The sequence below is a fragment of the Anser brachyrhynchus genome (genome assembly GCF_964034855.1).
Source record: "Anser brachyrhynchus genome assembly, chromosome: 2".
NCBI lineage: Eukaryota > Metazoa > Chordata > Aves > Anseriformes > Anatidae > Anser > Anser brachyrhynchus.
The window spans coordinates 42,477,562-42,493,690 of record NC_137695.1 but is presented as its reverse complement, the minus strand read 5'-3'; the positions used below and the strand labels follow the sequence as shown (position 1 = coordinate 42,493,690).

The 16,129-nt window shown below is 43.5% G+C and overlaps 1 protein-coding gene across 15 annotated transcripts in view; it reads left to right on the top strand.

Annotated features, from left to right (window-relative positions):
* LOC308189295 (uncharacterized protein) overlaps positions 1 to 16,129 on the top strand; it is a 57,381-nt gene that overhangs the window by 14,149 nt on the left and 27,103 nt on the right. Inside the window, exon 2 of one of the 15 annotated variants that reach the window (XM_080579168.1) lies at positions 8,684 to 8,811. The exons of the other annotated variants lie outside the window; for them this stretch is intronic. The gene's annotated coding sequence lies outside the window, so the exon portion shown is untranslated. The remainder of the gene's footprint in view (positions 1 to 8,683; positions 8,812 to 16,129) is intronic. 15 annotated transcript variants of the gene reach the window in all.

Sequence of the window (16,129 nt, the reverse complement as noted above, 5' to 3'; positions counted from 1 at the left end):
AGTTATTCTTTCTGTTCTACTTTTTTCACTCTTGTTCCATAGATCCAATTTTCTTTTATCCCATGTTCATTTTGTACCCACATAATACTTGTCATTAGGATCACAGCTGTACCCCTGCCAGAGGTAGTAGTTAACATTTCATGCAATTAGGTGTAATGTACAATTTTGAAAAGCAAATTTCTCTCTCTTTCTCTCTCCTTCTGAAGTCTCTTTGCTACAGTTAATATTAACTTTTTCCTTTGCATCTTGCTAGTGTGATTTCAGCTCAGTTAAATTGAGGCTTTATTGGCATGACAAGCTATGCAAGCGTCACCAATGTGCTAGGGAGAAAAGAATCATGCTACTCACTCCGAGCGTGAACCGATAGCGAACAGCACAAGGTTGGGGAACCAACCCTCTTCAGCTCCCAGCCCTGTGGACTTGCAGGGGACCAACCTGAGGCAGCCCCTTGTGAGCGTTAAACCGATCCCAGCAGTGGTAGGATCTAAGGTGGAGAGGGGATGAGGTGTGTTGCGCAAGGAAAATGCCAGGCCCACAACACCTGCAGCGTAGCATTTGAACTCCCTTGAATTGTAGTCAGGTGCCATTGATGTCAGTGTGTTACAAATGCCTAGGTGGACAGTTTAGAAGACTGAAATTCATTAGTTGCCTTTAAATAAGCAGGTGGACAGATAAGATCTCTCTTTTTCTACCCCATTTGCTTTGCCCATTCCGTAAGTGCTCTCTTTCTGGTGAGCCTATCCATCTGCATTTCTACAAAACAGCACATCTAAGCTAGCATCTAGATGCTGTCTAAGAGGAATTATATATGATAATGCTTGATTTTTTTTTAGCACAATAACTTATCATTTTCTCTACTTGCATCCCCAAATCTTTTATTTTGCATTCAAAAACATGTAGTGCCTTACCTCTACCTGTAAATGGCACTTTACTAAAATTCAAAGCCACCCCCTCCAGCTCAGAGAGTCTCTGTACTGCCGATTGCTGGATGAAGGATGGCTGTTTTGTGATGCTTATACACAGCCTTAGGTAAGCGCTGTTGGCCACTGTTGGAAAGGGGATGCTGGGCTCAGTGGATTTAGGTCTGAGCTTATAAGAGTATTCTTACTTATTGGTGCAATGAACCTGAAGTGTCAAGGTGCCTAGCACAGGTGAACAGTCTTGCCCTGCTGCTGAGGTTGGTCACATTTGGCTAATGCCAATTTGGCCACTCCACCTCCTGCCTATGCTGCATGTTTGAAACAAAGGGGCTTAGCAGAGCGTCTTGGGGTTTTGCGCTAGCATGAGCTTTTTCCCATCTACAGGCACCGTGGACACCTGTTGTTAGCACTGGCTAGCTTATCTAGTGTAAACAGAAAGTAATTCTATTCAATCTAATTGTCAGCTTGTCTATTGACTCTGCTAATAGAGAAGCCAAATAGTGTCAGTTACTAAGAATGTTTTTAGGAGAGAGAAGTGGAAGGAGGAGGAATGAAGCAGACACATGAGGATGTATGGGGACTGCTAATCCCTCTGACATTGAACAAAAGCCAAGCCTCGAACGCAAATGATCTTGTATGTAGCTGGTTTCTTGATTCTTGACTGGATTATCCCATCTTCCTCTTCCCCAAAGGGAGAATGTCAACCAAAACCAAAGCTACTAATAGGTTACCTGTTGTAATGGTATCATAGTCGTATTTTCTGTTTTTCCAGCTCACATTGACTGACCATGCACTTGAGTTTAAGCAGTAGAGTACACGTGCATCCACAGGCATGGGTGTGAAAGCTTGTAGTATATGGACCTATCATATGCCATTAACATGGCACTTTGAACTGAGTCATGTGGTAGCTCCACTGCCGAAATGAACTCTGATGAATTGAGCTCTTTTCTTTTGTTTTTTCAAGCTCACCCCCATCTACAGGATGTCCATGTTTAATCTCCATTTTCTCTGCACTGTAAAATATATTTTTATTTATTGGACTTAAGCAAAGCAGTTCAGAGAGAGCAACTTACTCCAAACAAAGAAAATGGAAAAAAAGTCCCAAACAAGCCAAGAAATTTGGTTTCTTTAGCTACTGTCACATGGTTCACCTATAACAACAGTTCTTGAGGAATAACCCAAGAGGATTTTTATTATTACTGTATAAGTGTTCAGTGCTTCTCTTAACCCCCACGGACTCTGAAATAAAGTGAAGTTAAAAAGAACGAGCACTTTGATGTAAGAGTTGCTTGTTTATGTTCAGACATGAGTTTTTTCAGAACTGATCCGAGTACGGTAAGACCATGCTTAGATTAATTCCTAGTCATTAACACTTAAGGTACAAATTTCCAGTCCTTACTCATGTTGGGGAGCATCTATGTGAGTAATACCTTGTTTGAGTAGAAGGGGGTCCTTGAGTGACTCAGTGTTCACCAGTGTGACTAAGAGTTACAGTCAGGTCCCCAGATGCTGAAGAAAGAATCTAGTATTCTTTACGTTTCAGTTGAGTACGCACCCCCCATTGCATTAAAAATGCAGGATGTATGTCTTCCACTGAGTAGGTGGCCTCTAAGGAATTGCTTTTTTTGTGGGAAATTACCATTCCCTGTGCACTAACATATGGGTTTCACAGACTAACCTGAGAAGAAGAAAAGCTGTTCCAGGAACATTCAGAATATCATATTAATTTATAACCTGATAACAGTGCAGACAGAGCTGGGAAGTGCAGAGCAGAGCGAAGACGTATAAAATACTTCTTCTCTAGTATAGAAGGTAATTAAGAAGTAAGTAATGATGTAGATATGGTTTGTTGAGATCAGGAGTACAATCATCAGAGAAGACATCTTTACACATCAGTTACCTTTTTTTAAAAAAAAATAATGATTTCTTGTAAAAGACAGGGGAGGACTAAATTTGCAAAGAATCAAAAGAGAAACTAGACTGAGCAAAAAGATGGGGAGGAAGGAGAGGGTTGTGGTTACAATACTCAAAGAGGACCAACTTAGAAGATCTGGGTTCACTTTCTTGGTCTCCCAGAGGTTTCTTGTGCAAATTTGGGCAAGTCACTTAGCATCTTTGTACTTCGGTTCTTTGTGCAAAAGTGCAGAATATTTCATTTGGACTGAAATCTCTTCTGGTCTGGGCTTACCTCTTTGTCACCTGTGCATATCCATTACATGTAGCACAGTTATATTACACGAGACATCCTAATATCCTATAGAGAGATTTGATAAGCATATATGTACTTTTGTACAATTCTGTCTCCAGTAACAGCCCGAAGGCATCATTTCTCTCAAGCCCTCAGTACTAAGTCTCTCATATCCAATGAAAAAGGCCAACTTCCACAGAAAGGCATCCATCCTGAAACAGATGAGTAAACACAGGAGGCAGAGTAATTACAAACTGATCAGCAAATATATCCAATTTTTGCAAGGGATGACACTGTTATGCTTCTCCTGCACTCCCTGGAGCAGTTTTTTCTAGGTACCAATACAAACCTCATCACAGTAGTAGCTGTGGCTTATCCTTTTGCAACACCTGTCAAGGTGTAGAAAGGAAAAGCAGCTTTCTCCTTCAATGAACAGGTGGAACTGAAGCACGGGTTACATTCAAACTCAAATCACATGGGAACTTGTTATAGAAACAGGAATTGAGCCTACATCTCTTCAGTCTGCATATTACTTTATTTTCTGAAAGTAGACTTCAGCTCACCTGAGTTTAGACAAAAGACTAGAGAGCTTAGCCTCAGTGGTGAATAAATGATGGAAGGAGTCATTTCTCCTGACATCTAAATCACCATCACTGGAGGAGCATTCATCTCTCCACTGATTATACAAAGAACCTCAATCAGATGCTTGAAATTAAGTTATGTAAGTACTTTGCTATACTGTTTACTTATTCATTGTGTGATTCCTTTTTCTTCATAAACATTCTTTGCCACAGAGCAGTGGTGTCCGAAGCCACAATCTTGCCTTAGATGGATGGTATTATTTAGACAGATGGATGGTATTATTTCCTTTTTAACAGTTTAAATCACTGTTACACATTGATCGTTAGTCCAGTCCCAGCCAAGAGACATTCTGAACTCAGGATTCTGGGCAAGTGAGGGAAAAGATCTTGAAATATTCGGATTCTTTTTTCTATGAATGCTAAAATACTTTGTTACAGATTAGAGGTTATAAACATGTTGCTGATTGTGTGAAGCTGCTTTAAAATTCATTAATCATTAACAAAAATAGGGTGGCAGGAAAAACATCTCGGCAAAAGAGAGAGGATTTGACCTGGCATTACCAGTACTGGGGGGGAGAGTAGAATGAATCTGTATGCTATGCACTGTCTCACACCTCCGTTGTGTTCTGTGGAGCTCTCTTGGTTTCAGGGTAGTCTAGTGTAGATAATTCCTATTTCTTCTTTTTTTTTTTTTCTTTTTTTTTTAATGGTGTTTTTAGCTTAACTACCATCCATCTGCTATCAAAAGCATTTAATTTCATTTTCACTTTGTAACATCTTGAACTAGACATTACGAAATGGCTCTGAATTACTGAAGGCACGTGTATTTCTCTCAGTAGTATACAGCCACTCCATTAAAAGACAAAATTATGGTGTAACAATATTATACTTTTGTGTAGCCCTTAACATCATTCTCATCCTCCATCAGACTAGTTTTGTTGCTGTGTACAAAATAAAATAAGCAGCAATGAAATTTCCTTGAAAAACTTTCTCTGAAATGGAGAAAAATCATTGCTGAAAAATCATAGCAGAAAAGTGAAATCTGCACAGTATGCCTACTGTAATTGGAAGGATATTATACATGTAACCTTGGGTATTGTCTAAGACAAGAGTTAATAAAATAGCAAATTTCTGACAGAATTCCTTGTTATATTTAAGATACAGTGCTTTTTTGTTGAACAGATTGTTTTCTAACAAATGCTGATGATCAGAACAGTAGCCAATAAGAAAACTCATCTCTCTATTGATATTAAAAATATGATGAAGGCTAAAATATCTTAACAGCAGTGACTCTTCACTACTCTTAATTACTTTTAACAACAGCTCTTCACATTGCCTGTATTTTTGTTTCAGCACAGGTTGTCCCAAGCCTAGCTTCGCAGTGGAGCCTGTTGTGGGCAGCTGTGATCTTAATCTGAGCATTGGGCTTGATGTTGCTTATCTATGAGCAGTCACACTGTAAAAAGAAAAACAGGCAAACAATTCACTGCTCCTTGTTATTGCAAGGGCCTTGCTTGGTCCTGTGGAGCTCGTCTTGTGCTTCTTGGCCCTGTGAGAACCTGGCCTGCACTGGGAGTCTTTGCTAACAAGCTGCCATAAAACATGCCTGGTGCTGACACGTTGGGAAAGTCGTGGCATTAGAGGGCTGTTAGCATTCCAGTGGGTCAGCAGGCAGCTTGACTGCAAAGTGAACAGGTTGCTAACTGGAGTGGGGCAAATACATGCAAGCCTTAATTTCTTGAGTGGGATTGGTGGCTGGAGACACCAAAAGCATAGCTAAGCTTAGATCAGAGGTTTCTGTGCATTGATGGGGGAACGAGTTAGGGATAATAATGGAGCACTAAACTTGATTAGTCTGCAACCAAGATACTTGAGTAACACCTACCAAAAACCCCAAATCGTGTCCTTGATGACCTAAAGCATTATCTGGCCCTCAGGATGGGGGGGGGGGGGGGGGGGGGGGGGGGCGGGGCGGGCGGGGAGAGACAGAGAAGTGAACATAATGGTTATACTAAAGATGATGTTCTTGATGGTGCTCTTGTTTCATGTGAAGCATGTAAGGGAAACCAAAATTACTCTGCAAATATTGCCACATACGTTTGCCCCTTCCCTTCCCTTCCCTTCCCTTCCCTTCCCTTCCCTTCCCTTCCCTTCCCTTCCCTTCCCTTCCCTTCCCTTCCCTTCCCTTCCCTTCCCTTCCCTTCCCTTCCCTTCCCTTCCCTTCCCTTCCCTTCCCTTCCCTTCCCTTCCCTTCCCTTCCCTTCCCTTCCCTTCCCTTCCCTTCCCTTCCCTTCCCTTCCCTTCCCTTCCCTTCCCTTCCCTTCCCTTCCCTTCCCTTCCCTTCCCTTCCCTTCCCTTCCCTTCCCTTCCCTTCCCTTCCCTTCCCTTCCCTTCCCTTCCCTTCCCTTCCCTTCCCTTCCCTTCCCTTCCCTTCCCTTCCCTTCCCTGTTAATGAAAGCCTGCTAATGAGTCTGTCCTTACTTCATTTTAATTTTAAAGAATAGTAAATCCAGTTACAGGACTCCTTGTGTGAGATCCATGTGTTGTGCTCACTCTGCAAGGTTCAATTTATTATTAAAAAAAAAAAAAAAGTGTTGAAGGTAACTTCATTCTGACAGGTTTTATGCCAGATCAGGTGTTGTGTGTTGTGTCATGGCCACAGTGGAACCAGTTATGGGGCAGTTGTACAGGCATACAATGTACCCCAGTGTCCTTAGGAAACCTGCTTTGAATTTACCATGCAATAAGGGTATGGACACATACAGCTGGAGCTTTAAGTCTGCACCCTAAACTAGGCTCACTATTTCACGCATCCAAGTCCAGTACATCATAACACGCTATTTACGTTTCCATATGACAAAGTCTTGTATTCAGTGTAAGTTATTCTGTTTAGAATCAATATAAGAATTTTAGCTACTGTATTTAAAGATGTGCCTTAATGAAGGGCTGATTTAGGTTGCTGGAAGTTGGTAAGAAGCAACTTGACCTCCAAATACAGTGTGAGTATACCCCACACTAGAATACTACACATTATTCTGTTGCCTACATGGGGAGAATACAAAGGAGGCTGGAGAAAGCACCCTGCAGTCAAACACTTTTAAATCAATATTTTAATAAAGAGAACAATGAGGAGCTGCTTTGGTATAGTGTGTAGGTACAGAAGTCTTCAACCTAACAATCAAAACACAAAGATCCAGTGGATGAGAAGGAAAGCCAATTACGTTTGCACTGAAAACACGGTGGGGTTTTTCTTTGTTTTAATTATGAAGAGGATTAATGACTGGTGGAAACCAGCACCAGCAGTTGTGGCCTTTTAGTCTCTTGGTGCCTTCATACCAAGGCTGAATGACTTCGTCAAACACATGTTCCTGGGGTCAATTTAGGGGTAACACCGAGACTCTGAGCAGTGTGTGTGTCAATGTGTATGATATGATGGTCTTAAAATCTACAAAGAATCTGTAGAAAATACTAGTTAGATGGATGAATAGCCTCATATTATCTTTGGCATGCTGCAGGATTGATTGTGTGTAGACAAGCCTAGGCCTGTCTGGCTACATCTGTGTGAAAAGACCTCACAAATACGTTTCCTTCAGACCTGCATTTGGTCCATGCCCTCTGCAGTTCTGCTGCAATCAAATCTAAATTCTTATCTACTGCATGGAAGCTGTTAAACTGCTGGATTGGATCCAGCTGACAAAAAATAAAAACAGATTTAGGATGGTCCTGTTTGTGTAGCTGTAACTGTTTGAGGACCCTATGAACATTAGTATAGATGTGGACATCACCATTGAGTTGATTTAATTGACAGGTGTATTACAGTTTCTATGAGAGTGTGCAGACATGTTCTTTGCCATTTTGCTGACAGATATATTTGGGAATTGCCTTTTGCTCCAGTCAGAATATGCCATTATAACATGGGGCATCACCATGTGTACGACTGTAGGCAAACCCTCGTCCCCATAGGCAATGTGTTGCACAGGGTGCTGAATGGATATCGAGTGTCTGGTCTTCCCGATCATTTCAGGGAGATTTGGAACTATAATCTGTCTCTGAGACAGAAACTTCAGCCATCAAAATACTTTGCTTTCATCTGTACCATGGTCTTATTGACAGCCATTGGTGTAATGATCAACACAAAAAGGATGCAGTGATGAGTAAGGGCCCTGTGTTCAAGCTGGGCAGTAAAAAATGGGCAAATTTTGTCTCCAGGGAGTAGCTCAAAGTAGAAGTGAGACTACTGTTTGTCATAACTGTGGCATTGTCCATTGCTGTGCCTCAAGGAGCTGACAATACAGCCCTCGGTGCAAGCTTACACAGTACAAGTATAACTTCTTAATCATCTTATGCTTTCTGTCCTGTACAACACAAAATGAGAAAGCAAACTCCTGGCAAAAGCTATGGAGATGGAAAATTACAATAATCAAGCCTGGAGAAGACAAAAGTGTGAATAAGACTTTCAGCAGAAGTGTGACTGAGACAGTGTTGAATATAGGGCAATACGGTGAAAGTGTTAATAAGCAGATTTACAAAGACAGGAAATGTGAGAAACAAAGGTAAGCTCAGGATCAAAAAGAGTAGATGGATTTCTTTCTGCAGACACAAAATGGCATCAAAGACTTAAAATCACCAACACAAAAGTTAATGACTTTTCTACAGTGGCCACAACTAGGATGAAATGGAACAGATAAGTTAGAGTAATAATAAGATTGATCCTTGCAACAAGGCAAGCAGAACCTGCTTAACTTAAATCAATTTACAGCTAATGGATACGTACCTGCCTGTAATTCTCATTGCTCAAAAAAAAAAAAAAAAAAAAAAAAATTGACAATTTCTGAGCTGAAATCTTCAGCAACCCAGTAGAACTCCCTGAAAAGTTTTGTCAGTGAATTGGCATGCTGCACTAAGAGGCGTTTTCTAAAGAATTCCTGACTGGCTCTTTTTTTCCTGGGTTTTAGAATGCTGTTGCATTTTCTGATCCATTTGCATTTCTTCAGGTTGCGGCAAAGCTGTCGTGGTGTACAGCAGTGTTGCCAAGGGCAGCCTACACCTTCAGCAGCAGTACCACTGAAGCTGTCCCCACTTCCAGCACCTCAATGCCACTCCTGTGCCAGGGATAACAAAGGTATGGCTTTATATGCAGCAATATACTACCTGGATAAGGCTCCGGTACAGCTGATACCTGCAATTTTAATCTGGGATCAGTTGCACCTTCTGGTTTGCCATGTTACCTTACAAATATTATGTCAGTTCAGGTGTTGGAGATGAGAATTATGGAGCAGTATTTCTCCATTTCCAGACAGTAAAAAAATTACTGCTCCCAGCCACCTATCTAATATTTCTAGTGGATATTTCTGCATTTACCCAGGCTTATGATTTTTTTTTTTTGTAATTTTTTTCCATCTAGTGGCAGTATTACCCAGTATATTCAGACCAACCAAGGCTGATGTGCATCTATTTTAGTAGGCCAAAATGGTGCTTCAGGAGCTCAACTGTAAGGGGATCAGATGGCTGTGTTATGAGGATATCAGCATACATTGGTGTAGAGTGGACTGTTGTGAACAGAAATAGTCCTGACCATCCCTGTTACATTCACTCCCCAATGTCTGTCCTCATTCTTGAAGAGGAATCATGGCTTCTTCTTAACTGTGGTCATGATACGGCTTTCAAATAACACTGCTTGGCTAGGACGTGAAACATGGCTGGGATGTGCCAGCTTTCCTTTAACAGAGGGATTGTATGGACACATGAAAACGTGGATGGCCATTGCAAAATTGAGTTAAATGTAGTTTTGGAGTTTCTTTATACTCAAAGTTTCACCTGCCAAGGTTGGGACTTTGACAGTCACATTTTCCTATTTTTAATATATTTTTCTCTCCCCTGCTGCTGTGTGAAGCCACACAAATAGTGGGCAAAGCTGACGGAGTGGCCGGGGCGGGGGAACTGAAGCTGGTGGTACATGAAGTGCTGCCAGGTGCACAGCGTGCAAAATTGGAAACCTTGCATCTAACAGTTGTTCCCACCCTGGTCAGGCTACTATTCAGTATTATCTTTTATCACTATAAATAAAGACTTGCCTGATAGAAAGTGAGCTTCAAGTTTCACAGCGCTTTTTTCAAGCGGCATAGGTGGAGATCGCAGAGGAAGTCTGTGGCCCTGGTAAGACCTCTGGCCTTGTCAGCAAGAGCTATCAACCCAGATAATACCTAAAAACGGGCTGTGCAGAGCCTCCCGAGACCCTCACAGGGAACAAGACTTCCAAATTCAGAACAGGGAGCAGAGAAAAGGACAAGTGAGGAGCATTACCCCGTAATAGCCCTGGCACCCCCTAGCCACTATATGGGAGGAAGTACAAGTGAGTTGTGGTCAAACAGGGTGAGGGTCAGATGAATCCCCACAGGAGATAGATCTGATTATATTTCTTTTTGAGTTTAATCATAGAATGTCCTGACATGGAAGGGACCTGTGAGGATCATTGAGTCCGACTCCTGTCATGATGCTAGAGCCCTAGGAGCACAGAAATTCATAGGAAGGTTCCCTTTTTAAAACAGGCAAGGTGAGACCAGTACCTAACTGAATCAAGTCTCGGTGAGGTGAGCAGTGCCGCTGCCCACAGATTCCCTCCAAAATGTTGTGGTTCTCAGACCCAGCTCAACACTTGCCCAACCCATAGCTATTTTAGCAACTTTGACACAGTTTTCTGCCCTGGGGACAGAAGGGACCTGTGGTGCTATCTGAAGCCTTCTGTCCTTTCCAACTTCCAAGCTGCAATGGTCCCAAAGATTTGTTATACCAAACCTTGCTGGGTGTGGATAGGTGAGCTGTCCCAGAAAACGAACACATAAACAGGCATTTTCTGACTCCCTAGGTTGGATTATTCTCCCCAGAGATTTCCAGCAACTCTCTTTTCTTCCTAGAATGACTATGACAAAAAGAGGATTTGCTGTGCCAACTAATTCAGAAGAAAAGATGAAAGGGAGGGCAAGCTCTAAGCTTCCTTGTGGAAGTTTCCCTTCTGACGCCTCTTTCCCCCCAGGGAGCATAAAACAGCCCCAGTTTAGTTACCAAGACTGTGTAGCTGCTCATGATTTTATACAGGTTCTCGAATGCAAAGCAGCAGTGTATCTTCTTGGTATGGTTTATACCGAGATGGCTGTCATAACACCTCTGAGTTCCTTCTGTCTATCTAAATTGGCCTTCATGGGTTTCCCATCGAGTTATCAATTGTTTCTGCGCTGTAGTTGCGGGATATGTACGCTGAGCCAACAGGCAAACATAAATGCTGTTTCCTGTTGAGTTTAGCTCAGCTATGGTAAATATGACCACAAAAATGTCTACATTCTGCATCAAAATAGTAACATTGAGTTTCCTACCAAACCCACAGAAGCCAGGAAATTCACAGCCTGTTCTAGGTTACAGAATTAAAAAAAAAAAAAAAAAAAGGGGGGGGGGGGGCAAAAAGGCACTACAAATACTACAAATACCAGTATTTGAATGTCAGGACAGAATTTTAGTTAAATTTTATTAACAGCAATTAAAGGGGAGGGGCAGGAGCAAGGATTCCTAATAACCACATGAAAATATGATGCTGCCTTGTATTTCCCACCTTTACTCAGGAAAACTTTGACTGAAATCAATTGCAGTATGCTGGCGGGTGGGCTGTGGGGATGAACGTGGGGAGAGCTGCAGGACGGTCCCAGAGCAGCACTAGGGCAGCCCATGGGAGGCTGGCACTGCTTTGTTTGCCGGGCCCTTGAGGAGACGCAGTCAACACTTAGTTCCCACTTCTGTCTGCAATTTGTTTGCTTTTGACATTTTGTTGTTACAAGAGCTTAAAGAATTTTTTTCTGCCCTTCCAATCCTTTCTGTGGGCCTGTTGACAGCCTTTGGTGCATACACATTTCCATTGTTTTCTCTGCATAACCAGTTAGTCAGATTTGCCCATTTGTTTGTGGGTTCTTCAACTGGCAACAAAGGAGACTTTTTTTTCTCTCTTTTTTTTTTTTTTAACATAGGAAAACGTGATGCAAAACCACAAACAATATTAAGGGGGATTCAGGGACAGGTGTAGTAACCAGGGCTGCCACTTAATTTGTTTTTGAACTGGCCTAGATTTCAGCTGTTTCTCTGTTCTTTTAAGTGTTGCTTTAGAGTGTGGAAAATCAGGAAGGCACTAAGTGCTCTGCATGTTCTGAGCATAAACAGGAGGTGAACAAAATTCCCGAAAGGTGAGTAGGAAAAGCATAAGGAAGGGGGAAAGAGGAAAAGACAGACAGTGCCCCTTCTTTCCAGCACTGATGGAGATCTCCTTGGGGGCAGCCCTTCCAGCGCGCTGCCTCACCCACATTACTCTGGGCATGCTGGCCCATCTGTTAAGGTATCACTGTGTTTTGGGGTGGGATGGTGCCTGGAGACACCTGCCAGTGCTGGTCAGAGGTAGTTCTAGGGGAATGCGTGGGATAATCTTGGAATAAAACTGGCCCTCCAGCCTACACAGCCTGGCCAACCCTGACCTGGGAGACAGGAGCAGCTCACTCCCATGGGGAGCCCCTCCACACAAAGGTTTGGAGGAAAGCACCAAGCTTGGGTTGGTGTCCCTGTTGCCAGGTTATCTTCAGTGAGTGATGCTGAGGTTGTGGAAGAGCAGTGAGTATCTTGCCCAGTGATTTTTCCCGCAAAAGCAAGAGCAGGGCTTTGGGGCAGTGGTAAAGGCACGCAGCAGATTGAAAACTGTGACCATTTTATTGTCAGGGGTGACAGAGCTGGCAGGGTGACTTGGAGCATGCCCTGAATTGCCTCTTTTGTTTGCTGGTTCTCAGACTGCAGAGCTCAGGCAGACCAGGGCATTCAGCCTCTGGTATTGGTGTGATTTCTCAGCTGTGCAGAGCTCTCCCTGCCAATCCTGTTGAGGGTAGAGTGAGGCAGGAAGATCTCAAGTTAATACAGGTATACGCATGTGTTTGGGTGCGCTTCCATCTGTGCATGTGTATTAGGCATAAATGAATTCACACAGATTTAGGAGAATTCCTAGTGACACATGTCCCATTATACAGCTAAACAAGTCAGCCAAATACTACGGGGAACAATACAGGCATGTGCCACATTTTCTGCTGTATTGAACTTGCATGTGCTGAAAAAAAGACACATGCACAACCGCATCCATTATTTAAAGTGAGCAAAATGAGTTGCTACCTAAGCCACTGATCTGCGGGCAAGTGTGCTGGCTGTGTGCCTACCAGCATGAGGTGAAAAGCGAGGAGGGAATAAGCAGCGGAGGCACCAGGGGCGTACACAGTCATATGTTCCTCTTTTTAACCTCAGTAACCTCTTTGCTCCCACTCATAGCCCACATACCTCCACCCTCACCCCGAGCAGCCAATGACTATCCGAAATGACAACCCTGTTTGTTGGTTATATGGTTCATGATGACTAATGGAGACTTGGTTTAATAAACTACAGCATGCTTTTTTTTTTTTTCAATTGGTGGTAAAAGTAAATGAAAAACTACTCACCAGCTGCAAACAGGGACTGTTTGAGCTTAATATTGCAGAAATCAAGTGTATGAGTGAGCCAAAATGAAAACAATCATTTGGAATCAGTATTAACATGCAGAATTTAAATCTGATTTGCTGTAAGCTTATGTTAAATGACCGATGAAGTGTAATGTGAATGACTAGTTCTAGGAATGTGAGTAAACAGGGAGAAATGGGGAAAATTAGGGGATGGGGAGGGAGAATTCAACTCAAAAAAATAAAGCAGTAAAAAACTTGCACAGAAAACTATGGTGCTCTTCAAGGAATTGTTCCTTTTTGTTTAAGTAAAAGGCACCTTGCCTTTTTCTCTATACATCTTAAAACACTTTTCTTTCATTTAAATAGTAATCAATATTCTTTCCAATAAAAAATTAAAATGTATACATGATGAGGGGAGATGGGAAAGGCTATTGAAAAATTTTTGGAAAAAAAAAAACCAGTTTTCTTTTGCTCTTCCTTTTTTCTCCCAGAACCTCAATTATTTTTCCAATCACTTTTGGCTTCTTGCTATCGACAAAATTTTGCAAATAAGTGGGAGAAGCCAAGGTTCAAACACTACATTGATTGTGTGATAAATATTCTGGGCTATTTAATTGCATGAGTGAATATGGATCTACTTGATTTTTCATTAAAAAAGAAAAAGCCAAGAAGCTGAGGTTATTATCAAGCAATGTGATTTCAGGATCTAGGACTTCAGAAGCGCCGTATTCATGAGACATACGATAATCCGTACAGGCTGACAATGCTGAAAGTGAGCAGGTACTGATTCTGATACATAGACCCTGAAGTCCCAAAATGTTCATTTGCAAATTTACATTTTTTACAGAGTATATATGCATTTGTCTCTTAAGCAATGCTTAGATACCCCAGAAATAGTACTATTGCATATATTTGCTTGTAACGCTTCATAATCAAGGGAAAAAAAAGTGTCCCTCCTCTGAAGCGCATACTACAGGGGCCATTAGCTGAGTTCCTTGAAGCCCTGTGTTGATGAACTTGTGTACTTACTGGGTTTTAGTTAAGTTTCTGTGGAGGACTTCCTCCTAGTCTGGAAGTGGAAACGTCGATGTACACAGCGAAAATCTGTTCTCGCAGTATTTCCTGCCTATCTCACAGCAGCAACTCACAGAAATTGTATTCATTTCTGTGTTCGTGTGTTGTTTAGAAGCTGTGAAGGATTCAGATAGCCCTTCGGACAATGCCCAAGTGACCCAGCATTCAGCCAAACTGACCTTAACCCTCTATCAGCCCTGATCATCAGGTCTCTATGTGAGAAAGGAGTAGATGTGGTTTTTGGTCTTAAGTCAAAAACTTAGTGTCCTTGTGTTTCCTTTTTTTTTTTTTATAAAAAAAAAAAAAAGAGGTGCTGGCAGGGTGGGGAGGTTGAATGGGGACTGTGTCAAAAACAATTGCAAGCAGTGAGGCTTGCATGAAACTTTTTGGTAACTGCAGACATCATTGCATTCAACCAAGACATTTGGTTGTCAAATGGGCATTTGACAAACATTTATTTCAAGTTCACTCATACTCCTCCAAGGTGTTTGCTCGGGGAGCACAGCGCTGTCTGTTACTCGTGCACTCTTCCACTTTTGAGGCTCAGAATTGTGTTTTGATGTAATCAACTGAAGTTTGGGTGATCTGGAAACAGTCAACGTTTCTGGAAACCAGGCAGCAGCTGTTGGGGCAAAGGGACAGGCTGACTCATTTCTGGATACCGGGTGTTAACCCTGGTGTTGCATCCAGCTCAGGCAGGTGTTGCTGCTCCCTGGGAAGGAGGAGGAGGAGGAGGAAGAGGAGGTGCGCGGGCAGGAGCTGACACCAGAGGGTTGAGATTGCAGCGGGGAGGAGAAGGCGATGAACTCTTGGCAAGGAGGCTGGCAGTAGATGCAGCTTTGGCATAGCCAGAGCGGTCTGTGAGCAAGGATGGGCCTGATACGTGCTAGACAAAAGGGCTGGCAGGTGGCCAGGGGCTCTGTGAGGCAGCAGCGTGTGCTTGTCCTTGGGGGTGACTGTCCTTGGCACCCGGCCTGGGGGCCTTGCCATTGTCAGCCTCTCCTTGATTGCCCAGCGGGCCTGGACGATGGGGATCTGTTGTGTGTTTTGTTTGTCATCTTTTGTTTGCGACTTAAAGCGATCCTGCAGAGGGTAATTGCACTGTTTGTTTCTGACAGCCTGAGCAAAGCATCCTCTGCTGTTCGTCAGGCCTTGCTAGCCTGTGTGGGAACCTGACGGGGAGGCCGCACCGGCCTCAGGTCCCATTGCCCAGACGGAGGGGAGCCGGGGCCATGATCAGGCCTGGCCCTGCCGCCTGCCGCCTGCCAAAACTGTGCAGCCATGGCTGGCTCCTTCCCCCCAGACTTCCTCGCTGGGTGGTCCCTGGGGAAGGGCAGGGGAGGACCCTGGCAGCCGAGTGTTGAGCAGCCTGAGCTGCCCAAGGAGCTGTGTTTTGGACACGTGAGGCTTTGCAGCCCTGGCTGGTGCACCGTCCTCCTCTGCCAACCTGCCCATCCAGGCGCCGGCCTAAGGCCTGGACCACCCGCCTGGCTCTGCCTTGGCACCTCACTGTCCTGGATGAGGAAGAGGAGGAGAAGAAGTGTGGTGGGGGGGCAGCAGCCCTGGGAGGCTGTGGCAAGCTGCATTGACACTGCCACCAAACGCCTCGTGCCATGAAGTCACAGCAACAGGAGGTGTGTGGTGAAGCTGAGACCCAGCTCTCGGTCTCGTCTCATGGCCCATACAGCACGTTATGGTGCCCTTGGCCTGCTGTGTGAACGTGTGGTCCCACCATGTGCCCATGGGACACTCTAGCCCTTCCTGAAAGAAAAGAGGTGCTGAGATCATTGTCCACAGCCCCCAAAAAATCCATGGTCTTGCCATCACCTTGGCCCTGGCAAGGAGAAGAGCCGCTGC